Raw genomic sequence first — 12,601 nt, 5'->3', positions numbered from 1 at the left:
TAAAATCATATTTAATTTTAAAAATTACTTTAAATTTGTTTATATTAAAAAATAGTTTTTATAGAAATAACCATTTTTAACCCAACATGGTCGGTTCGGACAGCTAGCTCAATTTAGGAAGAGAGAAGACACTGTTTGGTGAAACCAGTTTTATTTTGTTTTAACAAAAAAAATCACAAATTACGAATACAATTCAGTTTTTATACTTGAAAAGACTGATTAATTTAAAATGGTATAGTTTAGTCTTAGTTCAGTTTAATTAAAATGTTTAACACTCAATACACATTATTACAATGCCCCAGGCATATGAAATAGTAATTCAATGCAACAAAAACAAAAAATTGAATAACAATGCTTGGAAATTGAGAGACGAAAAAAAGTAATTATAATATTCATAATTATGAGGACCGGATCAAACCGACAAGTTCGACCTGTTAATTGATAACTAGATAATAGATCAGTTTTATTCTTGTTGAGGTTGACCAGTGTATAACTCGTCCGTCGATGAATGTCTTCAAGTTTCTCGTCAGGATGAGTTATACGTCGGCAATGAGAGAACAAGGGGTGGGTACCTGCAAAAGACACTCCGACGCTCAAGTCAGTAAGTGTTTAAGAGGTAGTATAAGAATAATTCTATGAATATAGAATGTATTACATGAAATAGAAATCATCATGTGTTGTATATTATAATAATTATATGAATATAGAATATATCTAGAATGTCTCTAGAACATATCTAAAATGTATAGTGTATATAGAGATTGGTGCCTTTTATAGGCATAGAGTTGATGAATAGAATTGATGATATGACCGTTGATCATTAAGTAGAATAATGGTCATTAAGTCAGTAATGAGAGTGTCAGTTACAGAATGAATGATAATTAAGGCCGAGTTATAATTCATAATGCACAATAAAGACCGAGTTATAAGGTGACAGATCAAGTTTGATTCAAGATAAAAAAATTTTAGTAGCAAACTTGTTAAAAATCGGTTAAAAAATTGGTTAAAAGGGCAAACCAATGCAAAATTTTAGCGATTAATTGATTCAAAATAATAAACCACAAAAAAATATTTTTTTAAAATATATATTCTATATATAAATATATTATTTTATTATTTTTATTTAATTTCATTAAATTTCGGTTAAATCTTTAAGTTTTATTTCGATTGAACCTTCATTAAATCTTTAAACTATTGAACTTCTAACTTTATCCATTTTAAATTTTAGAACCTTGATAATATTCATTAAATTGTATTGCATACAAGGACTAAATACTAATGTAGCTAGATGTATGAAACTAACTTCAAGTATTTCCAACAATTTATATTGTTGACTTATCACTACCGAAAACACGTAAATTAACTGTCAAAATTTTCATCGAATTATTCCATCAGCGATAATTAATGTCGAATTTAACGTGACAATATTCGACTATAATTTGAAAATATGAAATGTTGGTAAACTTTATCGTCTGATGTTGAATTGTTTTCACTAAAAAAATCTTACAGAAGTGTGAAGCTATATTCGTCAAGGCATCGACTTCCCTCCTAACACCCTCGTTTCACTTCTACCAGATGCCTCTCCAGCCACTGTCGCCCATTGATGCCGAAATCAAACCATCATTGTTGGACATGGGTAAGTTTTTTATTTTACTGACTTTATCAATTTATTTTTATAATTTTCAATTTCCTATTTTTTTATAGTTCTTTTACGTTATCTATTTACATTTAACCCTAGTTTATTTTGTAATTTTTTATTATAAATGTAGCTTTAGTGAAAATGAATAGATAGATAATTAATTGAAAGAGTGAATTGACCAAATTATAAATGAAAGATTTTGGGGCGGACAAAAGTACCTACCAAAGAATCGAAAATATCAAAATATACACTAAATTGTAATCAATGGACAAAACTGATATGCCATTAGTGGGACTTTGTTTCGAATAAGTTATGTGTATATGTGGCAATTTAGTGTGATTACATAGCATTGTTTGTGATTGTTTAGTAAATCTGATATGGAATATCACATTTTTTATCTTTAAAAATAATATAAAAAGCAAAAGACAAGTGATGTGCCCTAATTTTGAAGTATCATTTCTTTTTAGCAAAACACAAAAAAACAAAAAAAAAGACGAATAAATTCCTAAATTTTTATTTTTTTGATAAATACGTTCCTGATAAAATTTAAATACAAAAATTTAAAAATATCTTTCACTTTCATAATCGAAAGACAAATTGATCTTTTCATCCATTTGTCTCTCTTGAATAAAACATAAGTCACTAATGTAACTGTTTCACTTGTTTTTTAGTCGACTTTGACAGGTAGTATTGAAACGAGCTTATATTAAGATCTCAAATATCGAGGAGCAGATACGACTCTTCTGAAAAAGAATGAGCTCGACTCAGAATAAATAACATGGGAATAAATAATTCAATAAAGAAGACAATGAAAGTGTAAAATATTGGTTAAAGCAATATTTAATAGCAAAATGCAAAGAAAATAAATAACGATAAATCAAATAAGAAAAAGAAAACAAGTTACAAATTGAGTTCTAACACTCACATACATTTGCACTCCATGTTCTACCGTTACATCACGGAGACTGGGAATCTTATGAATTTATGTGATGATCTAGTGTTTTTTACTAAAGTTCCGAACTCTTCTAAGTTTCTACTATTTATAGAGGATGGAGATTGTCTGAGCACGAAGCATGTTGTCCACAATCCCTTTTCCTCCTTTTCCTCAACTATGACCTTGTCTTGACCATGAAGAATCTTGATCTTCAAGTTTTGACACCCACGTCTTTCTTGGTCTTTAGTCCCACGTTTGTTTAGCTTTCTCCTCAAATTTTACACCCATGTCCTCCATTCAGCTTGAAGGTCGAGCAGCAAGCCTTGATGATCAATGAAAGGCTATAACTACCTTTTGATTTTGAGGCTCTTGTATCATCTTTCCTCAACTTCGACTTGCCCGTTTCTGCTTCTATAGTCGAAACACTACTTCTATTGTCAAAACCACTAGCAGTCTGAAAAATTTATTTTTCGTTCTAACAAATTGTCCCTTTAAAACTTGTTATTTTGTTTAAAAATACAAGTTTTGATATTTCTTGTGCGAGGCACGTGCCACCTTTTCAAATTCTTAAATTTTGAAAGGACAAATACGCATCGTTTAAAATGACGCACGCTTTTTTGGGAACACATAACGTCCCCTAGGTCTTAATGGGTTGTTCCTTGAATTGCTTCACAAATTGAATCAAATCATTCCCAATTTCTTAGAAACTTGCTTCTTGAAAACCCTAATCTTTTCTCTATGGGCAACACGCTTCCCACAGTTTCTCAATTGTTTTTTCATTCAAGCTCTACGCCAAACATCATCATCACATTTTCTTTTTTAACATCCACAGCCACTGCTTTTCATTCTTGCGAAAAAGGAGATAAAGCTCTTTGAAAGAGCAAAACTGTCGCCTCATAATTTTTTTCTCGGTTAGAGGAAATAACTTCGTTACAAGTATAGTTCCAAACCAACAAGCAGTGCTCAAATCAAATTTTAAATTCAAAAGATGTCACAATCAATACAAAATAAACCAAGAGTATTTAAACTCTCGGGTCGTTCTCCCTAGGAGTTTCAATGAAATGTTCTATTATTAGCTATGGGGGAAATGAGGTTGATGGCAAGGGGCAAGGAATGTAAATAGCATGGGATGAAACAAGCATGAAATTAAATGAAAGCAATTAAAGCAATAAAAAGGGGATTCAAATACTAAAAAGGAACTTTTGACAAGAAATGGGGAATTAAGGATTCCTATCCTAGTTGTGGACCACAAACATGGTAATTGTGTAGAATTAATCCCAATTAGTCAATCCTAACATCGAGAATTAGTCAAAAGGGTATAATCAATCCCAATTACCCTAAGCCTTACCTCTAGCTGTAAGGCAAATGTTAATCAGAGATTACGATAGTTCTAAGGCTTATACATATTTATATATAGAAGGAAATAATATATTCTAGAAGCCCGATGAAAGATATAGCTCAAGGCAGGATTAAAATAGTGAAAAAACGTACTAATGAAGCTACTCGTTTAAGGCACAAGAAATAGATATAAGATAACATAGATAAGTATATAATATTCATAAGGAACTAGCCACGGCTCGCGGAGTTTAAGCTTGCTAGCCATATACAGACGACCAGAAACTGAAGTTTTAAAAGAGCTTATACAAGTTTAATCCTCTCAAAATACATGCCTCTAGGCAAAACAAAATACAAAAGATGAGAGAAGTATAACCAAAATAGACAAAAGACTCCAAGAGGGTATCTGGATCCTCCGCTTCTATCACCATTCAAGCAACTCACCGAGGTGGGTCGCAACCTGCATCTGAAAAACACAACAGAAAATATGGTATGAGAACCGGAGGTTCTCAGTATGGTAACAGTGCCCAGTGATGTAGGATATAAGATCCCGGGATGCCAAAGGCAATCCTAGACTTCATATCCATCACAAGATTCAAACCTAAGGCACACTAAAATAGTTAAGCATAACATAAACTTTAACATAGATAAACCGGGTAACCTATCTTAGGGGGTTTCTATTCTAACTAACACCGCTGTCCCATAGCCTTCACCAACCGATCCTCCATGCGATCACATCGCCACCGTCTTCCGAACCTCCTCAATCCCAGCAGAAATCACAATTATTAAATCACAAATAGAAGCATATATGGCAAGTAATTCAAATAGAGAAAAAGCATGTTATACAAATAGGCAAGCCATTTCAAGTAGTCAAAGCATATAAACAGATAGAAAATACATATGATGAATGCCTGTCCTACTGGCTGTGATATCACATTGTCGGTTCAACTGCCAACTCGACACATCTCCATGGAGACGTCGCCCTTCGGAATTCTCATATGGAAACCCCGAGATATAGTGCTCGGATCACTGTCCAGGTACCGGCACCTGCACGCTCTATAGATCCGAAGGGATGCGAGCGGGATACTCTTGCCACCGACCTCGCATCTAAGCGCAAGCGGGACGAACCACCGCCCTTACGCCGCCGCTGCTACCTCGACAGGCGGGATCCAACCACAGCCCCTACCGGGCGAATAGCATCTCATAATCTCAATATACAAATGATATATCAGTCGTTTTTATAAAATATTTTCAATATGCCATGGATCCATCATCTCATTCTGAGTCCTCGACTCATCTCAACCACTGTCAATCCAACATCTCCATTCTTCTTTCTCACTCCACCAAACTCATCCTTAGCACACCAGAAACCTAAACCTCCATTTTCTAGTTTTTTATAATAATCTTCAACTAAAACCCTTAGCTTAATTCCCATATTCCCATACTTAAAATTAAGCCCAAAGGTCTTAAAATAGTTTTATGGAAGCTTACAACTTTGTTGGGAAGGTGAAATAGTTGAAAACAAATTTTAAATTTGTGAAACAGGACGTGTGCGTACGTACGCCCAGGAAGATTTTGAAAGTGTGCGTATGCACAGGTACTAAAACTTGTAAGATCTGTTCACTCGCACAGGGTGTGTTAGCGCCCCCAATAGACGACCCTTCCCAACTTGTGCGTGCGCACGGGGCTGTGCATCCGCACAAGTTGCAATTCTTCATTGATGTGCGCGCGCACAATCTGTGCTAACGCTGCAAGCAGTAAGCCTTTACCTGCCTCTGCATACGCACAGGTCTGTGCATCCGCACAGAATGAGATTTTTGCAGGGTTGTGCGTGCGCACAAGGCTGTGCGTGCGCACATATCAGAAATCCTGAAATTCTGCAACTTTACAGAATTTCAGATTTTTAACACCATCTTTGAATGATCATAAATTCCTCTACAAAATTTCAAATTTCACAAACTTTATATCGATTTAAAGGATTTTCAAGTTTCATCAGATTTTGAAAACTGAGGCAAAAGTTATGATTAGACAAAGTTCACCAAAAATCCACTTTTACCAAATAACCCAAATTACCAATTTTTCCCACTTTCATATCTCAAACCAACCAAAAAAATACCAAACCATTCCAAATTCCCTTCCTCATCAAAAATCAACACTTTATATCACATCACACCAAACTTACCACACTTTACTTTACCATTCATCATTCTCAACCTCAACATCAACATATCACACTATAATTAAAATTTCCATTAACATTTTTCCAACTACATTACTAAATCATCAACATTATCATTACATATATCAACACAAATCACTTCTCAACTTCATAATTATTCATCATCATCATATCACTACCAATCAACATAATCAAACTCAACAATCATCAACTCATCATAAATTACCACATACCATCATTCCACAACTCAACAACCATTTAAATTCAAACTTATCCTATAGGTCACTAGCCTAAGTGTCCATGAATATTACATACTACATAGAGAAAACCGAAACCATACCTTGGGTGATCCTCAATATGCACGAAAACCCCAAATTGAGCCCAAGATAAGCTTTTAATCACAAACTAAGCCACCAAGAATCTCCAACAAGCATCAACAAGCTCCAAACTCACCATAATCAAGCTATATATACATAAATTATCATAAATCAACCTAGGGCTCATTATAATTGAAATTTCACAAAAGTTTCAATGCATCTTACCTTGGCCAATAGTTTTGGAAGCCAAAACCAACATCAATCAAAGGCTAGAGTGTACCTAAACACCCAAAAATCACAAAACCTCACTTAGCCAAACCCCTAGATTTTTGAAACTTTGAAGAGAAAAAATGAGAAGATTTCGAGATTTCCTTACTAGTTTCTTATATGGGTTTTGTAGAGCTCTTCACAAGAAATGCGTAGCCGCAAATAGTGCGGCGATCGGAGCTCTGTAGCTCAGGATATCGTGAAAAGAAGAGATGTGTGAATAGTGTCTTCTTCTTCCTCTTCTCCCCTTTCTTTGCTGCTGAGTGTGTGTGTGTTTAAGGGTGTTGTTGCTGCATCGATTCATTAAATGAACTCTTATATATGTTGGGCTTGTGTTCATATCCTGGGTCGAGCTGCACGACCCGAGCTGACTAAAGACAAGTCGACCGACCTCTTCAGGTCTGAATTCCCCAACCTCTTCTCAAGGAGGTCGGCCAAATCATCATGGAAGCCCAAAGCAAGCCCAACTGAAGGAGTACAGCCCAAATCCAAAGGCAATAAAAGCCTAGAAAGATAAGACAGTTCCCCAGAAGATAATATGACCTCACTTAAAGATAAAAGATAAGATAACTAACTTATCTTATCTAGAAAGGTCAGCTTGCACTACTATAAATACATTGGAGCACCCAGGTATAACTCATACTCTGATTCTACTAATAACCTGCTTAAAGCCCATGCTAACTTAAGTATCGGAGTCTCTTGCAGGTACCACCACCCTCTGGTAATGAAGGATCAAGAGCATCTCCAGCTCCACCAGTTCCATCAGGTCGGACACGACAGCTCCGGCCACCACAGCAGATCTCATCCGAGATCGACCTTCAGTTTCAGGTAACCCTCGGAACATTGGTGCCGTTGTCGGGAAACCTAGAAGTCATCCCATCATCATGGCAGACAACATTGACAACGATCACAACTCTGATTTGGAAAACAGAACACCGTATAAGTACGTGGACACCACACTCAAAGATACACCTCAATAAAATGGAGACAAGCATTCTCCAAATACAGAAATTCTAGAAGCCCTTCGAGAACAGCAAAATCGCCTCAAGCAGTTCGAACAGGAGGCTGAATTCCAGCGTGAAACCGAAAGAAACCTCCGGAGAGAAACTAGGCGACGCCGAGAGTTAGAGGACAAACTCCTAAAGCTCGAAGCCGACCTTAAAACCAAAACCATTCAGCCAGATCACGAGGATAGCTTCCACAAAGATCAAGATCCCTTCACCAAAGAAATCATGAAAGCTAAGGTTCCAAAGGATTTTAAAGCTCCCGACATGACCCCATACGATGGTACCCCCGATTCAAGCCATCATCTCAGCAATTTCAAAAGCAGAATGTATCTCACTGACGCCTCGGACACTATTCGTTGCAAAGCCTTTCCGACTATCCTAACAAAGACAGCAATTAAGTGGTTCGACAGTCTGCCTCCCAGATCCATCACAAGTTTTGATGATTTAGCCAAAAAGTTTTTTGCTATATTCTCCATCCAGAAGGACAAAGCCAAACACATTCCAAGCCTATTAGGAATCAAGCAAGGAGATCGGGAGAGTCTTTGATCTTACATGGAAAGATTCAACAAAGCATGCCTGGACATACAAAGTCTACCAACAAAAGCAGCCATCATGGCTCTCATTAATGGCCTGCGAAAAGGACCCTTTAGTCACTCCATATCAAAGAAACACCCAACATCTCAGAATGAAGTGCAAGAACGAGCAGATAATCTCCACCGTACAAAAGGAGACCAGAAAATTGCACGACGCTGTTACAACGAAAGTCTGAACCTTAAAGGCAAAGGAGAAGAAATTAACACCATTGAACTCGGGGGAGTTCAAGATCGGGAAGAACTTTGTCCACAACCTGAGGGCGAGATCGAGGAAGTGCATATCGGAGATATCCTGGATAAAACAACAAATATTGGGGCGGCCTTGGAAGGAGACATAAAGGAGCCTCTGATACAGTTCCTAAAGGATAATGCCGACCTCTTTGCATGGAAGGCCGCATACATGTCGGGCATAGACCCCAAACTAATGTGCCACAAACTGGCGGTATACCTAGGATCTCGGTCAGTACAACAGAAGCGTCAGAAGCTCGGACCAGAGAGATCCAAAGCCGTGGAAGAACAGGTATAATCTTTACTGAAGGCCGGATTCATAAGAGAAGTCAAGTACCCACTATGGCTGGCCAACGTTGTATTGGTGAAAAAGTCAAATGGAAAATGGAGGATGTGCACTGATTACACGACCTCAATAAAGCCTGTCCAAAAGATCCCTATCCACTCCCAAGCATAGACATTCTAGTGGATGCCTCTTTTGGATACAGGTACCTTTCCTTCATGGATGCATATTTAGGATATAATCAAATCCCGATGTACCCACCTGATCAGGAAAAGACCTCATTCCTAACCCCAAAAGCAAATTACTGTTATGTCGTCATGCCATTCGGACTCAAAAAATGCAGGAGCTACCTACCAAAGATTAATGAACAAGGTCTTCGCAGACCATATCAGGAAACTCATAGAGGTATATGTGGACGACATGTTGGTAAAAACACAGAGTGAGGAATCATTACTGTCCGACCTCGCCAAAGTATTCGACACCACAAGAAAGCATGGCATGCGACTCAGTCCTGCAAAGTGTACCTTTGCAGTAGAAGCTGGCAAATTCCTGGATTTCATGCTAACACAACGAGGAATTGAGACGAACCCGAATAAATGCCAGGCTATACTCAACATGAAAAGTCCGACCTGCGTCAAAGAAGTACAACAACTCAACGGAAGACTGGCAGCCTTATCCAGATTTCTAGCCGGATCGGCCATAAAATCTCTCTTCTTTTACGCCACACTAAAGAAGGTAAAGAGGTTTGAATGGACAACAGAGTGCGAGCAAGCCTTCTAGGATTTCAAAAAGTTCCTGGGACAACCATCTATTCTTACCCGGCCACGGGAAGGGGAAGTATTCATATTATACCTCGCAGTGGGAAGTCGGGCAATAGCCTCAACACTAGTAAGAGAATACAAAAGTGGGCAACAACCCATCTACTTCATCAGCAAAGTCCTGCAAGGGGCCGAACTGAACTATCAAAAGATAGAAAAGTTCACCTACGCTCTCATACTAACTTCTCGACGACTTCGCCCATATTTTCAAGCTCACACCATCAAGGTTCGGACTAACCAACCCATGAAAGGCATTCTACAGAAGACAAACTTAGCTGGAAGAATTTTACAGTGGGCAGTCGAGCTATATGAGTTCGATCTTCAATATGAAGCTCGGATGGCCATCAAGTCTCAGTATTTGGCCGATTTTATTGCTGAGTACACTGACACCCCGGGAACTCCTACAAAATGGAATCTCTATGTAGACGGCTCTTCAAACAAAACCGGGAGTGGTACGGGCGTGATAATAGAAAGCAATTAGGGAACCCAAATCGAACTCTCCCTAAAGTTTGAGTTCCCTGCTTCAAAGAATCAGGCCGAATACGAGGCATTACTAGCCGGTTTGAGGCTGGCCAAGGAGGTTGGAGTTCAAAAGCTTATCATCTTTAGCGATTCACAAGTAGTCACCTCACAAATAGCGGGGAGCTACCAAGCTAAGGACCCTACCATGAAAAAGTACCTGGACAAAACCGGGGAATACCACGGACAACTCGGGGAATATGAGGTCCGCCACATACCTCGGGAACAGAATGCTCGAGCTGATGCACTCTCAAAAATTAGCCAGCACCAAACCAGGAGGTAATAATAGAAGCCTCATCCAGGAAATACTGCAGAGCCCATCAATTTCAGAGTAAGAAAAGGTCCTAGCCATATCAGGACAGGATCAAGGATAAATGACCCCTATAATCAACTACCTCAAATTAGAGATACTCCCTGTAGATAAGAAAGAGGCAAAGAGACGAAGACGAGAGGCACAATACTATACCATCATAAATAACATCTTATACAAGAGGGGGATCTCCACACCCTTATTAAAATGTGTGCCGACCTCCAACACAAAGGAGGTTTTGAAAGAAATACATAGTGGCATATGTGGCAACCATCTGGGAGCACGAGCTCTCTCCAAAAAAGTACTCTGAGCCGAATTCTTTTGGCTGACTTTGCAAAAAGAAGCAATCGAGTTCGTTAAGACATGCCCACCATGTCAGAAACATGCTAACTTCCACATCGCCCCACCAGAGGAGCTCATCAGCGTAACATCACCTTGGCCATTCGCAAAATGGGGACTTGACCTCCTTGGACCCTTTTCCCAAGGATCAGGATAAGTCAAGTTCCTTATTGTAGGGGTGGATTACTTCACAAAATGGATTGAGGCAGAGCCCCTAGCTAATGCCACTGCTCAAAGAAGTCGGAAATTCTTGTATAGAAACATTGTTATAAGGTTCGGGGTTCCTTACTCCATCACCACGGACAATGGCACCCAATTCACAGACACCGGTTTCAGGAAGTTGGTAGCCGACTTGAAAATAAAGCATCAATTCACATCCGTAGAACATCCACAAGCTAATGGACAAGCAGAAGCTGCCAATAAAGTTATACTAGCCGAGCTAAAATGAAGGTTACCAGACGCAAAGGGAGCCTGGGCTGAAGAGCTCCCCCAACTCCTATGGGCATATCAGACAACTCCATATTCAACCACAAGGGAATCACCCTTCCAATTGGCTTACGAAATGGAGGTAATGATCCTAGTTGAAATCGAAGAAGGATCCCCCAAAATGATCCACTACAATGAAGAGGTTAACTCCCAACTCCAAAGGAAAGAGCTCGACCTACTTCCGGAAATCCGAGAAAAAGCTCGGATCAGGGAAGAAGCGTTAAAACGTCGAATGGCCTCGAGATACAATCAGAAAGTAGTTCAACGAAGTTTCACCAATAACAATCTCATCCTAATCCGAAATGATATCGGAACAGGTCGACCAGGAGAAGGAAAGCTAGCAGCTAACTGGAAAGGACCCTACCGAGTCACAGAGGTATTGGGAAAAGGCTACTATAGGGTGTCCGAACTAGAGGGGCGACAGCTACCAAGGTCATGGCACGCCTGCAACCTAAGAAGGTATTACAGTTAGGAGGTAATAAAGATTTTAGGTTAAGGTGTACTCTTTTTCCTGAAAAGGTTTTTTAAGGAGGCACCAAGCCAAAATCTGCAAAATTGCCTGACTTAGAAGGGTAAGCACCTACATGTATATATTTCGTATGCCTATATGTCTACTTTAAATTTGAATAAAACTTTTCAGATTCTCTACAAAAGTCTCCCTACCAAGACGCATTAATCTGAGCACGAAAATTCATCGTCCGATTACAAAGCTACAGGTCGGCAAGGTGAAAACCAAATTCACCGCCCGATCACGATGAAAACCGAATTCATCATCCGACTTTGACAAAGGTCGGCTGAGTGAGAACCAAACTCACCGCCCGATTTCTACAAAATCGGCAAGATGAAAAAGCGATAAAAACAGGTTAATACAAGAAGTTATAAAAAGTAATCCATAGAAAGAGGCCTGACGAGGTCTGAGTAAAAATGGATTGCTAAAAATAACTTGGAATGGACCGACATGAAGAAGTCAGACCAATCGACATAAAAGCTACAGAAGTTATAAAAAGTAATCCATAGAAAGACGACTGACGAGGTCTGAGTAAAAATGGATTGCTAAAAATAACTTAGAATGGACCGACATGAAGAAGTCGGACCAATCGACATGAAAGCTACAAAAGTTATAAAAAGTAATCCATAGAAAGAGGCCAGACAAGGTCTGAGTAAAAATGGATTGCTAAAAATAACTGAGAACGGACCGACATGAAGAAGTCGGACCAATCGACCAAAGCGACAGAGTTATATAAAGTAATCCATAGAAAAGGCCTGGCAAGGTCTGATTAAAAATGGATTACTAAAAATAACTCGAGAAAGGATCGGCAAGGGAAGTCGGACCAACGAAGGGTGTGC

Source organism: Arachis ipaensis, chromosome B02 (assembly GCF_000816755.2).
Source record: "Arachis ipaensis cultivar K30076 chromosome B02, Araip1.1, whole genome shotgun sequence".
NCBI classification, from domain to species: Eukaryota; Viridiplantae; Streptophyta; class Magnoliopsida; order Fabales; family Fabaceae; genus Arachis; species Arachis ipaensis.
The sequence above is the reverse complement of the archived record's forward strand: the minus strand, read 5'-3'. Positions refer to the sequence as shown.